Genomic DNA, 16,678 nt, shown 5'->3' on the forward strand with positions numbered 1-16,678 from the left:
AACAACACTCACTATTAGAGAAATGCAAATAAAAACCTCCATGAGATACACTGGACACAACAGCCATCATCAAAAAGTCTACAAACAATAAATGCTGGAGAGGGTGCGGAGAAAAAGGAACCCTATTAGACCTTTGGTGGGAATGTAACTTGGTGCAACCACTATAGAAAACAATATGGAGATTCCTCAGAAAACTAAAAATAGAATTACCATTTGATCCAGCAATCCCACTCCTGGGCATCTATCCAGAGAAATCCATAATTTGCAAAGACACATGTACTCCAATCTTCATTGCAGCACTATATGCAACAGCCAAGACATAGAAACCACCTAAATGTCCATTGACAGAGGAGTGTATCAAGAAAGATGTGGTACATATACACATGGAACATTACTCAGCCATTAAAAGGAAAGAAATAACAGCATTTGTAGCAACATGGATGGACCAAGAAATTATCATGCGAAGTCAAGTCAGACAGACCATGAAACACCAACATCAAATGCTATCACTTACATGTGGAATCTAAAAAAAGGACACAATTAACTTCTTTGCAGAACAGACACTGATTCACAGACGTTGAAAAACTTATGGTTTCCAAATGAGTTAGGTTGGGGCGTGGGGGAATGCACTGAGGGTTGGAGATGGTAATGCTATAAAAGTTGGTTGTGATGATTGTTGTGCAACTATGAATGTAATAAAATCCACTGAGTAATTAAGGAAAAATAAATAAAATATGTAGTCTTTTCATCTACCCACCTATCTCTTTATTCACATACACACACACAAACATGCATGGAGATAAGTTTTATATTTTATGCCCTCAAATGTTAAAATCAGTTATTACAGTGTACTAATGAGTGAAATTAACATCTTGGACATATCGTTTAATAACATTATTACATTGTATATTGAGAACTGAGGGTTGGCAATTTATTATTAGATTGAGAATTCAGAAATCATGGCTTTATATGGAACAATAGAATTTATGTACCATAAATATTTCTTTAAATTTTTTCAAAAATGTAAAATATTTTATTGTGATATACATATACATGCATATAACATACGACAAATAGGACAAGAGTTTTTACATACACAAATTATATATTTTTTTCCCTTTTTGCCTATCTTCCTCGTCACAACACCATATCAACCCTTCCCTCAACTTGCTTGTTAGTTGGCTTGTTTGCCAACCTAAGTAATGTGTTAAAAAGTATTAAATATATTTTCCTGGAGTTCCCATCGTGGTGCAGTGGTTAACGAGTCCAACTAGGAACCATGAGGTTGCGGGTTCAATCCCTGGCCTTGCTCAGTGGGTTAAGGATCCAGCGTTGCCCTGAGCTGTGGTGTAGGTTGCAGACGCGGCTCGGATCCTGCGTTGCTGTGGCTCTGGCATAGGCCGGCGGCTACAGCTCCGATTAGACCCCTAGCCTGGGAATTTCCCTATGTCATAGAAGCGGCCCTAGAAAAGGCAAAAAGACAACTACTTTATAATCATGTAATTTAACATTTATACAATAATGTACATGAAAGAAACATTTTCTATAAAGAAGACTTTAGAAACTTTACAAAAATTTGCTACGTTTTGAGAAAAATGACCTATACCATATACATTTTTCTGATTCTTACTTTTTTTAATTCAATACCTTATGCAAATTATTTCAAGTTTACTGGTATAGCTTTAGTACTTTCTTTTATACAGCTGCATAACTTGTTCAATCACAATATATGCAAACATTCTTTAGTGATTAGCAGACAAGTTGCTTAAAGTTTTGTTGTTAAGACAATTTTAGTTAATACACTTTAGTTAATACACTTTTGTTTTCCATGAAGTAAATTATATGTAGTAGGGTAGTTGAATTAAATAGCATATGTATTTTTAAGTTGAAGAGATATTATCACATTGCTTTCCATTCCAGAAAGGCAATATAACAGTTCACATTTTCCCAAGTGATATAGAAGTATATATCATGTCTTGTACACCTATCAGAAATAAATGCTTTATTATTTTTCTTGCAATATATTTTGCATTAAAATTATTTTACTTTATTTGCATGTTTATGAATACTGGTCAATTGCTCAAAACTTCATATATCCATGTATTTCATCCTCTACAACTTTTTACGTATTTTACTCTCTTTCTTAGTGGATATTTTTTCTTAAATAGGAAGAGGAGGAGATCTTCTTGTATTATTTGTTATTTATTTAACCCTTAGTCTTAGTGTTGGATTATTTGTTTACATTATCTTTGTCTTGAAAAATTTTTAAAGCTAGATATTTATGTATATCTAGTTTTACTTGTATAATTTCTGATACTTGTGTTCTTAAGAATTTCTACATGTAGTTTCCCAGATTCTATCAAGAGATTTTAATTACTACATTTTGTTTCTTCATGTGTTAAATACTTAACCATTTAAAGTGTTTATTTACATGTATTATAATAAAGCTCAAATGAATGAATGATTATTCTAGAGTCATATATTAAACAATAATTTTCTCTACTTCTTGAAACACCATTTATATCACATAATTGTAATAACAAGAAAAAAGATAGTAATAATACTAACCAATATTTCTTATGAACTTACTAGTTTCTATACTCTCTTCTAGTTTTCAATTATTTAATTACTCAACTCAAAAATTGTTATTCCCATTATATGAATGAGAAAACTGAGCCATAGAGAGTTTAAACTTTTGCTTAATGTTTCATATTCAAGAAATAAAAGACTTAGGTTTCAAAGTGACATAGTTTGGGTCTGGAGTTCATAATTTTACTACTAGGCAGTGATATATTTTATTTGCATATTTCTGTAAGTATATACCCAACCACACACCCATTTCATTATCAACTATACATGCTTCTAGTTTGCTTTGTCTGGCATATGCAAATGCACACACTCATAATCACACATGTATACTGATTTTGGCATAATTCTTATTTTCTAATATCCAATAAAATAAGCACTCACCTTCATTTTTCTTGTTTTACATATATTTCTTCATTATATTCATGCAATCTTTAAGAACGCTGAGATATTTTATCCCTCATGACACTGGACAATCATCAATCCCTATCCTCCACCCCTATTGAGAGTCACTACTTGAATTCTGATCATCACACATTACTGTTGTGCCTGGCTTCCTGCACTCAATAATAATGCAATATAACTAATGCAAGGTAAGAGTTAAACATCCATGTTATACTAAACACTAATTTTTAGCTCTTTGTAAATTTATATGCATGTGTTTGGCTTTCTGTCTTATTTAGTTTATTTATTTATATTTGTATTAATATACATGGAAACATTTGTTTAGATGAATGCATTCCATTGTATCATTATATTACTTATTTTCTCTTTTGATAGCAGGCACTTTGCTTATTTCTCATTAGCCCTCCTGTTGAAAACTTTTTGTTACATAACTTTTAATTTTCTTGGGTAATGCCTAGAAATGGCAATGGATATGTATATAGTAAGTTTAGCAATAACTATCAGACATAGCCATTGCTTAGCTCTTTCTTCATAAGGGAATATTCTATGAGAAATACAGGCTTCATGTCACCAGCAGAAACACCTTCAGGAACTGCCAGGGCATTTCAACAAAAACTAAATTCTCCACAGGAAGCTCCCCCACGAAGACTGAGCATTGCAGAGTACCAGTGTTCACTGTGTCAATCTTTGATCTGGGTACACTGACACACTGGTCTGACTGAGACTTTCTGAGATCTACAATCACAGTGTGAGGATATTCCTACACATCCCACCTTCATTTTCCCTCTAACTTAATGAGGTCACATCAGTATCATGGGTCTGAAAATTTTCCCTTTTCAAGCCTGGTGTCTTTCTTTTTTACCTAAGCCTAAACCTAAACTTAAACCTAACCCCAATCCTACTAGCTCTAACCCTAATACTCCCTATGCCCTGCTACTACCTTCTACCCCTACTCTGAAAACAAATTCTATTTAATTTATTTTTATGAATACATTTCTGCAGTTTTATGTCAATGGTAACATGCATTGTTACATAATTTTATAGATGACACATTTGAAATTAGCCTAGCTTCTATTTTAAAATAAGAGACAAAGAAATATCAATATCCCACTACTACTTTTTAAGTAAAACATTGCAAACACTTATCTGAATCTTATTTTATTGCTAATATATTATTTATTCATTATTATTGATGTAAGAATTTTGTAAACAAATAAAACAAAAGCAAGAGAGAGAGAGAAGTTTAATTGGTACATTAAATGAGATCTGGGCCAATTAATGGGTAAAGCTATATTAACCATTCTCTTCAGTTAGTGCTTGTGATAATGACTGCATTTCTTTAAGGGTAAAAATACAGAAATTGGTTCATTTCCTTTTTGCATATGTATAGAATTCTTCTGTTCTGACAGAATGATGTTAAATCTGTAGTACAGGAGAAGTTTATTATGGTACAAAGTGATATACGAAAATAAAAAAAGGTCTTCAGAATGTTGTAGTGTTGTTTACAGGATTAAAAACACAGAAAATAAAGATAGATGATTAATGAAATAAATTATGATACACAGACATGAGACCATTAATAATGAAAACATTATTTTTCTAAGTTTCAAAATGAAATGCTATACCTCCTATTGATAACAGCATGTCACATCATCATCAAAAATGTTCTGACCTTGGAGGAGAGCACTTTAATTTATGTTTTAATGTGAGGAAACCAAAGAGATAATAATGAATTTGTGCCTATCCTAATTGTTAAAATATTGCTACTAAATAGCATGTACATTTTATTTAGATCCTGTTCATTTGGTAACATGAAATATGTTTTAATATAAAATTAGATAAAAAACTTAAAAAACAAAAAATGCACTATTTATGAGATAACATTTAGAAATAATATTCTATTTCCAAAATTAAAATGAAACATGCATGTTTTTGTAATATAAACTGGACTGTGATTGTGGGTACATCATTGTTTATCACAGATTACAATTTAAACTGAAACTCCCAATACTAATGTTCTTTTTCTTTTTTTGGTGGGGGAATCTTTTTAGGCTCACACCTGAGCCATATGGAAGTTCCCAGGTTGTGGGTTGAATTAGAGTTGCAGCTGCCTGCCTACAACACAGCCACAGCATTGCCAGATATGAGCCTCTTCTGAAACCTCTGCCACAGCTCAGGTCCTCCTTAACCCTTTGAGCAAGGCCAGGGACTGAACCCATATCCTCATGGTTACTAGTCAGATTTGTTATCACTTAGCCACAGCAGAAACTCCTCACATTCTTTTTTTTTGGTCTTTTGTCTTTTTAGGGCCGCACTAACAGCATATGGAGTTTCCCAAGCTAGCTAGGGGTTGAATCGGAACTGTAGCTGCTAGCCTACACCACAAACACAGCAACGTGGGATCAGAGCCATGTCTGAGACCTACACCACAGCTCGCTGCAAAGCTGGACCCTTAACCCACTAAGCAAGGCCAGGGATCGAACCCACAACCTCATGGATCCCAGACGGGTTCATTAACCACTGAGCCACAACAGGAACTCCACTCCTCACATTCTTTTAACTAATAAACTGGAAATTTTATAATTTTGGCTTTTGCTATTTATTTTATTTCTATCTTACAAAATATATTAAAAAGAGCACTTAGATTCCATAATAGAATTGTGATATTTATTATTCTTACTTTTTAGTTAGTTTACTTTTATGGTTTAAATTTGTACCTTGCAAATTCCATTGAAACATGTGAAATACCCATTCCTAAGGTAATTTAATTTTTCAAAATTGTAATTGATGACTGTTTAATAATGGTGACACTTTTCAGTTTATGACATATTTTGTTCTTTGATATGGTATAAAGCAGCTCAGTTTTAAAAATTTGATTAAATCAAATAGGAGAGTTTTCATATATTTAACATTCACATTTATATATAAATTTCACTTTTAAAATTTCAACAGCTTCTTTTGAAAATTAATCTGTGGGGGTTTTTATGCTTCTATTTATCCAGTAAAGGATTATTGATCATCAACAAAGTAGTCAGTATATTCCTATTTAACTTATCCTCACCATCGTCATTTATTTTATGCCCTTTTATTAATCTGTTTTTCAAGAGAGTGAACTTTTGGTAAATATTCTCCTAAGACACTCCACGTGAAAAATACTGAAAGCTAGAAAATGACTTTGCTCCTCTTTCAGGATGCTTGTCATAGAACAAGTAATAGTTCAACATTAATATTGATAAAACTATACATCTGCTGTTGTACAGCAGATCTCTAGAACTTCTTCATTTTGTATAAATGAAACTTTATATTCACTGGGCAACAACTCATTTCTCTCTATGCCTTCTATGCCTTTGACTATTTTAGATACTTTGTGTAAGTAGTGTCATGAATCACTTGCCCTTCCATGACTGCCTACTTCACTTAGCATAATATCCCTCAGGTCATCCATGCCTTTGCATATAACAAGATTTCATTCTTTTTAAGACTGACTAAATTCTATTATGTGTATATACCATATTTTCTTAATCCATTCATCCATCTGTGGATATTTAAGTTGCTTCCATAGTTTAGGTACTGTAAATAATGCTGCAATGAAAAATGGGAGTAGAAGTATCTCTTTAAGGTTCTAGTTGTAATTATGTTGGGTATATCTGCAGAAGTGGGATTGCTGGATCATGTAGTATTTCTATTTTTAATTTTTTGAGGAATCATCATATTGTTCTCCATAGAGGCTATACCATTTTACATTCCCACCAACACTGTAGAAGGATTCCAATTTCCCCATATTCTCACTACCTTTGTTGTTTTTCATTTTTTAATTAATAGCAGTCCAACAGGTATGAGATGTTATTTCACTGTGGTTTTGATTTTCATTTCCCTGATACCTAGTGATATTAGCACCTTTTCTTATGCTTATTAGCTATTTGTGTGTCTTCTGTGAAGAAGTGTCTATCCCAAAATTTTGCCCATTTAAAATTTTTTATTTATATATAGATTTTGATATTACATTTATAGGAGTTCCTTATATATTTTAAATATCAACTCCTTATCAGATATGAGCTTCACAAATATTTTCTCTCATTTTATAGATGCTTTTTCATTTTGTTGATTATTTCCTGTGTTGTGTAGAAGCTTTTACTCTGATACAGTCCCACTTGTTTATTTATGCTTTTGTTGCAAATCAAAACTACAACGGGGTGTCACCACACACTAATCAGAAAGGCCATCATCAAAAATCCTATAAATAAATGCTGGAGAGGGTTTGGGAAAAAAGGAAGCTTCCCACATCATTGGTGGGAATGTGAATTGATACGGCCACTATGGAGAACAGAATGGACATTCCTTAAAAATCTAAAAATAGAGTTAACATATGATCCTGCAATACTACTCCTGGTCATATATCCAGAAAAGAAAAAAACTCATTTGAAAATATACATGTATCATAATGTTCATAGCAGCACCATTTACAATAGCAAAACAAAGAAGTAATCTAAGTGTCCACTGATAGATGAATGGATAAAGAAAATGAAGTATATGTACAATGCAATACTATTCAGCCATAAAAAAGAATGAAATGCCACCAGCAGCAACATGGATGACCCTAGATATTATAATACTAGGTAAATCAGATGGAGAAATACAAATAGTATGATATTACTTATATGAAAAATCTGAAAATTATATGAATGAACTTATTTACAAAACAAAAATAAACTTACAGACATAGAAAGCAAATTTATGGTTACCAAGGAGAAAGGGAGAGAGATGAATTAGGAGTTTGGGATTAACAGATATACAGTACTATACATCTACACATAAAATAGATGAACAACAAGGACAACAATTATATACATCACTTTGCTGTACACCTGAAACTAATACAACATAGTAAACTAGCTATACTTCAATTTAAAAATTAAAGAAAAAAAAAAGAAACAGTTGACTTAGTTAAAACTGAATTATTGGAGTTCCCATTGTGGCCAAACTTCCCTATGGAATTGTATTTTTTGTTATTACTTAGCATTATTATGAACTGGAGTCACTGGAAGTAGCAGAGCATTTTTTAAATTTCAAATACCAGTAATTACACTTTTTAATTTTATTGGGAAATGCTTCTTGTATATTACTATTTTACCACATGGGGATTTCTATCTTCTTCTCATGCTCCTTACTTCATACAAGAGATAAATCCTCAAGGAAAAGAGACAAAAGGAGTTGTAAGATGTAAAATAAGTATGGGAAGCTGGAAAACATAGGTGAGAATTAAATGACTAATCACCATGAAAAGTGGAAACCAAGGAATGTAGAAGAAGAAACCTAGAAGTAAGCAAAACTCTTGTCAAGGGTAACTGGAGAAATTTGATACTTCCAAATGAGCAGATTTGTCTACTGTTGGATAAATGCAGTAACAGAATGGAATACTAGAATTAGGATTAAAAGAAATTGTATTAGGCAGAGGTAGTGAGGAGGTATAATGGTGAAAAAAATTAAAATTAAAAAGATATATGTGTATATATATACATACACATATATATGTATTTGGGAAGACTGTCTTCCAAAAAACTTATCAGATTTATCAGATGGTCTTATGTTTTAAAAAGCTCTGGTAGTCTATATGAAATTGTACATATAATCATTATTGCACATTCTTACTAAACTTTACGTGGTAAGATAACCTACAATAAGCTCTCCTAAAAAGTAATGGCAAACCTACTCTTCTTAAAATAGCATGGTCAGTAGCTTTTACATATCACAGACTTTATTTACCATTTGTGATGAATAAACAAGATACTAAATTACTGAAATAAAGTTTTTTATTTTTTTATATTAGTGTTTGGTTGCAATAAAATTGAAAGATAGAGATTTCTTACATGCCTCCTGCCTTTACAAATTCATAGCTTCCTTCATTTTCAACATCTTCCACTACAATTGTACAATTGTTAACAACTGATGAATCTACATTAACACATCATAATTATCCAAAGTCTATGGTTTACATTAGCGTTTACTCTTGATGTTGTAAATTTTATTTGGAAAAAAAAACATATAATGACATGTATTCAACATTATAATATAACACAAGAATATTTTTACTGCATGAAAAATTTTCTGTGCTCTGCCTGTTCATTCCTCCTCCACAAACCCCTAGAAACCACTGATATTTTTACTGTCTCCATATTTTTAACTTTTCCTTAATGTCATATGGTTGAACCATATATTACATAGCCTTTTCAGATTGGCTTTTTTTTTTCCACTTAGTAATATTCAATTAAGGTTTCTCAATGTCTTTTCACAGCTTGAATGCTCTTTTCAGTGTTTAAAAGAATGCCTGGATATACCACAGTTTATTTATACATTCACCTACTGAAGGACATCTTGTTTACCTAAAAGTTTTGGATATTATGAAGGAAGTTGTTATAAACATCCATGTGCAGGGTCTTGTGCAGATATAAGTTTTCATCTCCTTTGGGTAAATACTAAGGAGCACAACTGCAAGACTGCATGGTAAGAGTATGCTGAGTTTAGTAAGAAACCACTAAACTGTCTTCCAAATTGACTGTACAATTTTGCATTTCCACCAACAGGGAATGAGAGCTGCTCGACATCTTTGTCAGTGCTTGGTTTTGTTGGTGTTCCGGGATTTTGGCCACTCGACTAGGTGTTTAATGGAATTTCCTGGTTAACTTGAATTACCTTGATGACATATGATGTGGAACACCTTTTTAGATGCTTATTTGCCATCTGTTTTTCTTCTTTGGTGAGGTGCCTAATAAGCTTTATAAATACTGTTTGTGTTTTCATACGTAAATGTTTTAAGCTAAGACATTAATTATAAATTTAAATAACAAGAATATGAAATATTTTACAAATTGTACAAGGTTGTGGATATCTTACTATGACATGCTGTTAAATAGCATTTTTATAGGTCTATTTTATAGATCTATTTCACTATTAACAATGTAAAAAATCATAATTAATTGTTTTAACTATTTTAAAACTTGGTAGAATGTTTTATTATTGTTCTAGCTCATATATTTACCTTTTAGAGTCAGGTATTTATTATTAAAATATTACATATTATGAAACTACCACCTTAAATACTCATAGTATAGAGATCTAAAAATATCAAACCAAAACAACATCCTGTTTCAGAGAAAGCCATTGAGAAAAATTTGCTTCTCCTAAATATAATTAAGTAATCAGCTAAAAGGATATATGTGTATTAAGTAACTCTGTTTGGGTATATTTGAAATAATCCTCTAACATTTGTGAAGAATCATCTTTTATGAAGTCTGATATGGCCAATATTACAATAAAAAAAGGGTTTTAGGTTTTAAAAAATAGGTATGTCTTTCAGATAAATAAATAACTTTGTAAATTCATGAAAATACTGAAATTTAGTGCAGCACACCTTATGACTTCCCCAGGCTTACAATAATATTCTCCTTCATATTTCATTTTCAGACTGTAAAATTTCCCTCTCAGTTAAGGTCCCAATGTGTAGCTTTGTATCTTTTCCTCTCTTTTCTTTTCCTTTCCTTACTTTTCTTTCCTTACTTTTCCTCTCTTTTCTTCCTGAAAAATTCCAAGTGAACAATACCAGCCATGATATTCATTGAAATATAATATTCCATTCAAATACCAACTATCTTTGAAAGACTCATCTACTACTGAGACAGCATTTCAGTCTGCCAGATGGATGATTTGAACTTCCTCTATCATTATATGCTCAAATATTAATCTACATTACAAGTATTTCAAAGACATTTTCCTGGATCTGACACAAATCTTGTTTCTACTACTTTGGCCTAGATTCATATCTTAACTAATTTGTATTTAAAATGACTTCATTAACATGACTATGTTGTTCTCACCATCTTCCAGTACTTTAAAACCTAAACAAAATCTTCTTCCACAGGCTAGCTTTTTAAATGCCCTTCATTATTATTAATCAGCATTTAAAATGAACCTTAGTTTTTTCTACTACTTCTAGCATTTTATCAATGGACTAGTTAAAAAATCAATGCTCCTGCACTTAATAGCAAACATTCAAAATATGTGATTAATTGAAAAGACAACTATATATATTCATAATCACAATTTTCAACAAATTTTCACTTATTGATAAAGTAAGATAATAGAATATTAGTAACTTTTAAAGGTCTTAAGACATACTTAAAATAAACTTGAAATAATTACTTTATATATAACATTTCAATAGAAATAGTAGAATATACTTTCTATAAAGTACATAGAAAGTATTCATCAACAAACCACATACGCTAGTTTGTAGGAAATTTAAAAGAATTTTCTGACATAAACGACAGCAACGTCTTCTCAGATCCACCTATCAGAGTATTGACAACAAAAACAAAAATAAACAAATGGGACCTAATCAAACTTCAAAGTTTCTGCACAGCAATGGAAACCCCATACAAAACGAAAAGACAACCCACAAAATGGGAGAAAATCTTTGCAAGTGAATTGAGTGACAAAGGATTAATCTCCAAAATTTATAAACACCTTCTGCAGCTCCATACCAAAAAAACAAACAACCCATCCAAAAATGGGCAGAGATCTACACAGACAATTCTCCAAAGACATACAGATGGCCAAAAAACACATGAAAAGATGTTCAACATCACTCATTATTAGAGAAATGCAAATCAAAACCACTATGAGGTACCACCTTACACCAGCAAGAATGGCCATCATCCAAAAGTCTACAAACAATAAGTGCTAGAGAGGGTGTGGAGAAAAAGGAACCCTAGTACACTGTTGGTGGGATTGTAAATTGGTGCAACCACTGTGGAAAGCAGTATGGAGATTCCTCAGAAAACTAAACATAGAACTCCCATTTGATCCAGCAATCCTACTCCTGGGCATCTATCCAGAGAAAACCACGACTCACAAAGACACATGTACTCTGATGTTCATTGCAGCACTCTTTTCAATAGCCAAGACATGGAAACAACCTAAATGTCCTTTGTCAGAGGAGAGGATCAACAAGATGTGGTACATATACACAGTGGAATATTACTCAGCCATTAAAAGGTAGGAAATACCGGCATTTTTTGCAACATGGATGGACATAGAAACTATCATGCTAAGTGAAGTCAGCCATACAATGAGACACCAACATCAAATGCTTTCACTGCCATGTGGAATCTGAAAAAAGGACAGACCGAATTTCTTTGCAGAACAGATGCTGATTCAGAGACATTGAAAAACTTATGGTCTCCTGAGGAGATAGTTTGGGGGCTGGGGGGATGTGCTTGGACTGTGGGATGGTAATCCTTTGAAATTGGATTGTTATGATCATTATACAACTACAGATGTGAAAAATTCATTTGAGTAATCAAATAAAAAAAGAAAGGCAAAAAACAAAAAGCAAAGTATATTCTCTGACCACTATAAAATTAAATAAGAAATCAATAAAAAAGGTAAATGAAATATCCTCTAAACACTTTGATACCAAAATATCTACATCTAAATATTAAATGGGCTAATGGATAAATCCCAAGAGAAGTAAGAAAACATTCTGAAATGGATGAAAATTAAAACAAAGCATTTCAATATTTGCAGAATACAAACATAATGAAGCATTAAGTGCTATATGACTATCTTGGAAAAGAGAAAAATCTCACTGCATCGACTTGTTTCCCCTTTAAAAAGTAAGATTTAAAATGAAATACAAATAAGCAGAATAAAATTGTATAAAGAGAATGAAATAGCAAGCAAAATCTATTATAAAGGTGTAATACCAAATTCTTGCTCATTGATTTGATCAATAATAGATAAATCTTTTCAAATTTATCAGGCGAAAAAAGAGCAAAAATAATCAATAACAAGAATAAAAGCAAAATAACAAAACCTTTTTTTTTTTAGTAAGAACAAACACTACTCAACCTTAAAATGACTTACAAAGTCACAGGCATTAAGAATGTGGCCCTGACATAAAGATAGAGATTCAGATAAATGGACTAGAATAGAATATAGAAGTATTTTCATTTTCAGGTGGTCAGATGGCTTTTTGACAGGGTTGTCAATAAACCCAGTGGCAAAAAGATAATCCTTTCAACAAATAGTTCTATTACAAGTGGAGAGCCATGTGTAGAAATAATGACCTTCAGTCATTATACTATAGGATTACTCCAATATCATTGCTAACTCAAAATTGATAATAGTGTGGAATGTATCTACAAATTTTTTCCTAAGAAAATCCAGGAGAAAATCTTAGTAAACTTTGTCTAGCTAAGTTTTTTCTTTTTTTTTTTAATGACCCAAAACCAGAAACTATTAAAAGATTAAAAAAGAAAAAAAAAAGACAATAAAAATAAAAATATCTGTTCTTCAAAACGCAGTTGTGAAAATAAAAAAACTAACCAGGTTTGAAAGAAAATAATTGCATATCACGTATCTGTTAACTCAGATCTGGAAAACAGAAGAGATACTTAGAACATGATAACAGCACAAAAACTCATTACATAGGTAAAGCTTTGAATAGATATTTTATCAAAGAAGGTAAAATGAATGGAAAATAAGCACTTAGAAGAGTCTTCAAAATCATTACCTAATAGGGAAAAGGAAATTAAAACCATGAGATAGTACTGCATTATAGGAAGAACGATTAACGTATAAATAGCCTAACTATATTCAGCGTTAACAAAGACAGGGGAGTTCCCGTCATGGCTCTGTGGTTAGCGAATCCGACTAGGAACCATGAGGTTGTGGGTTCGATCCCTGGCCTTGCTCAGTGGGTTAAGGATCTGGTGTTGCCACGAGCTGTGGTGTAGGTCGCAGACGCAGCTCGGATCCCGCATTGCTGTGGCTCTGGTATAGGCCGGTGGCTACAACTCCATTTGGACCCCTAGCCTGGGAACCTCCATATGCCGAGGGAAGCGGCCCAAGAAATGGCAAAAAAAAAAAAGAAAAAAAGACCTAGAGCAGCTGGAATCATCATACAATGCTGGTGGAAACATAAATTGGCTAGGCAGTTCCTTAATAAATTAGACTGATGTCTACCATATAACATAGACATTTCATTAGAAATTTGCCCACAATAAATGAACACATATGCCCACACAAAAACTTGTGTACAAATGTTTATGGAGGCTTTATTTCAACTACCCCCAAACTAGTAAAAGCTCAAATATCCACCAGGAGGTAAATGAATAAACAAATATCCATATAATGAAATTCTAATCATGTGAAGAAGAAATGAACTACTGATATACATGACTGCATGGATAAATCTCAAAATAAGTGTACTGAGTGACAGGAGCCACAACTACAGATACTTATATGTTTCCTTTTGTAAAACAAATTCTAGAAAATGGAAATTGATCTACAGTAATGAAAAGCAGATGAATGTGGTGGTAAGGAAGTTTAGGATTATGGAAGTTTAGGATTATAGAAGAGCAAATGGAAACATTTGGTGTGATAGATATTTTCATTAATTGGACTGTCTTAATGGTTTCACAGCTATACATAAACATAACTAACCCTAACAAATCAAATACTTCAAGAAAATAATATATTTAAAATAGCAAAATCAGTAGTGTTCTCATATTCTAGATTAAACACATAACATCTAATGAAAAATATTTTTCAAAACAATCTGTATCTACACATGCATATATAACACACATATATATCATATGATATGTACTTAGTAATACAGAACTTCTAAATAAATGGACAAGTATATTTCAGGATCAAAATATTTCAATTTGACTATCTTGCAGTCATCTCTAATTTAATATTTCTCAAACTAATCTCTAACTTCCTCTATCTGCAATTATTGTACTTCATGTTTTGTTAATTAAGTGGCATTTTGTGTGGTTTACTCAGTTGCACAAACTGGAAGAATGTTATAATTTTTTTCTCCCTTTTCTCTACAGCCCAGTTCTCTTACCCAATAATGACTCAATGTTGCTTATTTTATTTCTTAAATTTCTTTATTCTCTGCCTCTATCATCTGAATTTTTATGACCCAACCTTAATTCCCTTCCTAGACATAGAAACATTCTCCAAATTTTCCTGGAGTCTTTTATAATAACATTTTTAACATTGCTTCCCCATGCCAGAAATATTATTTAAGTTATTTAATAAAGTTTACCTGCCTCTGCATACTCATCTCCAGCTACTGCATCCCCCATCTACCTTATGACTCCATTTCAGCAATGCACTGAACTTGTTTCTTTTAAAAAATAGATTATACTCTTTGTAGTTTTATATGTATGTTTCCTTCTACTGAAACACTAATTGTCACTTTTTGCTGGCATATTAATTATAAATGTTTCAGTTTCAAAAAGATTTTAGGAATAAAGCTTTCCTTAAACTTTAGGTTGAGATTTGTTTGTGCATTATCTCATAGTGTAATTTAGATTTCTGTTACATAACATCCATATTTATAGTGACATGAAGACTGTGAGATCCATGATGGCAAGCACTGAGTATGTCTTATCCTACAGCAAGTAGATGGAATATAAGAGAATAAAGTGAAAAATTGACTGATTGAGTGAATATATACCTAAAAAACCTCTAGCACCATAATGATAAATACATTGAGGTCTAGAACTTTCTTGAGTCCATAGTGTTATTGGCTGAAGACCAGCACTATTAATAATAATCAAGTTTCCTCCTTGTCAGTTCAGTACATTTTTCACCTACTACATTACCTTGAAGATAAAGTTAACAACTATTGAAATTAATAAATATCTGAATTTTAGAAACTTTAAAAGCACCTAAAATACACATTATTTTTCCCTTACCTCACAATCCAGCGTTGATGTTGCGGAATGGCCAACATTCCTCCTAGTTGTTGTACAGTGACCCAGGCCCTTACCATTTGGAGTCTTCGCATTTTCACCACAGCTACTGAGTTTATTCTAGAAGCTTTCTCTATTCCACCCAGCTATAAGGGAAAAGAGCAAGGATATCATCTGTGAGAGATTTCTAGGGGCTAGACCTGAAAGTTATGTACTCTACCTCCTCTCACAATGCACTTGTTAACATAGTCACATGGCTTCTCCTAACTGCAAGAGAAACTGGGAAATGGAGTCCAGCGGTGTGTGGAGGAAAAAGTAACAATAACCAATCTCTGCCAATTATAGTGCACTGTAATTAATAGTCAGATTCTAGAATGTCAAGACATAAATACTTATTTTAAATCAGCATCTATTAAGTATAAATTTAGTAAAATTAGGCATAACCCAGTATTTAACACACTGAGTTTAAATTTGATGGGCAGAATTTACAACATGTAACAGAATAATGGCATTTCTATATAACTGAAAGACAATAAAATTATAATAATTTCTATGAGAAATGTCCTAATCATTGTCTGAGCCACATTTTCAATCTTGTTAGGTGAAAATTATTGCAGTTACTTATTCTGCTTCATAGTTTCACACTCCTGTTAAACATTAGTGGTGAGAACAATTCTTTTATTTGCTTAAGGATGAATTATCATAAAGGTCATTGAGCCCCATTTGCTCTAGGATTGAATAAGGGAGGTTTTTATACTAGATGTGAAAATAAATATTTCATTTTACTTATCAACATAGAATTCAACTTTCCTGTCACTTCCCTGTGCTGAAAAATACATCATATGGGGTTCAGGATTATAAAGCTACTGTAAGTAATGCACAAAGAGTACAGTGGCTATAAGTTGAATTGACTGAAA

The sequence above is a fragment of the Sus scrofa genome, chromosome 1 (assembly GCF_000003025.6).
Source record: "Sus scrofa isolate TJ Tabasco breed Duroc chromosome 1, Sscrofa11.1, whole genome shotgun sequence".
Taxonomy (NCBI): Eukaryota; Metazoa; Chordata; class Mammalia; order Artiodactyla; family Suidae; genus Sus; species Sus scrofa.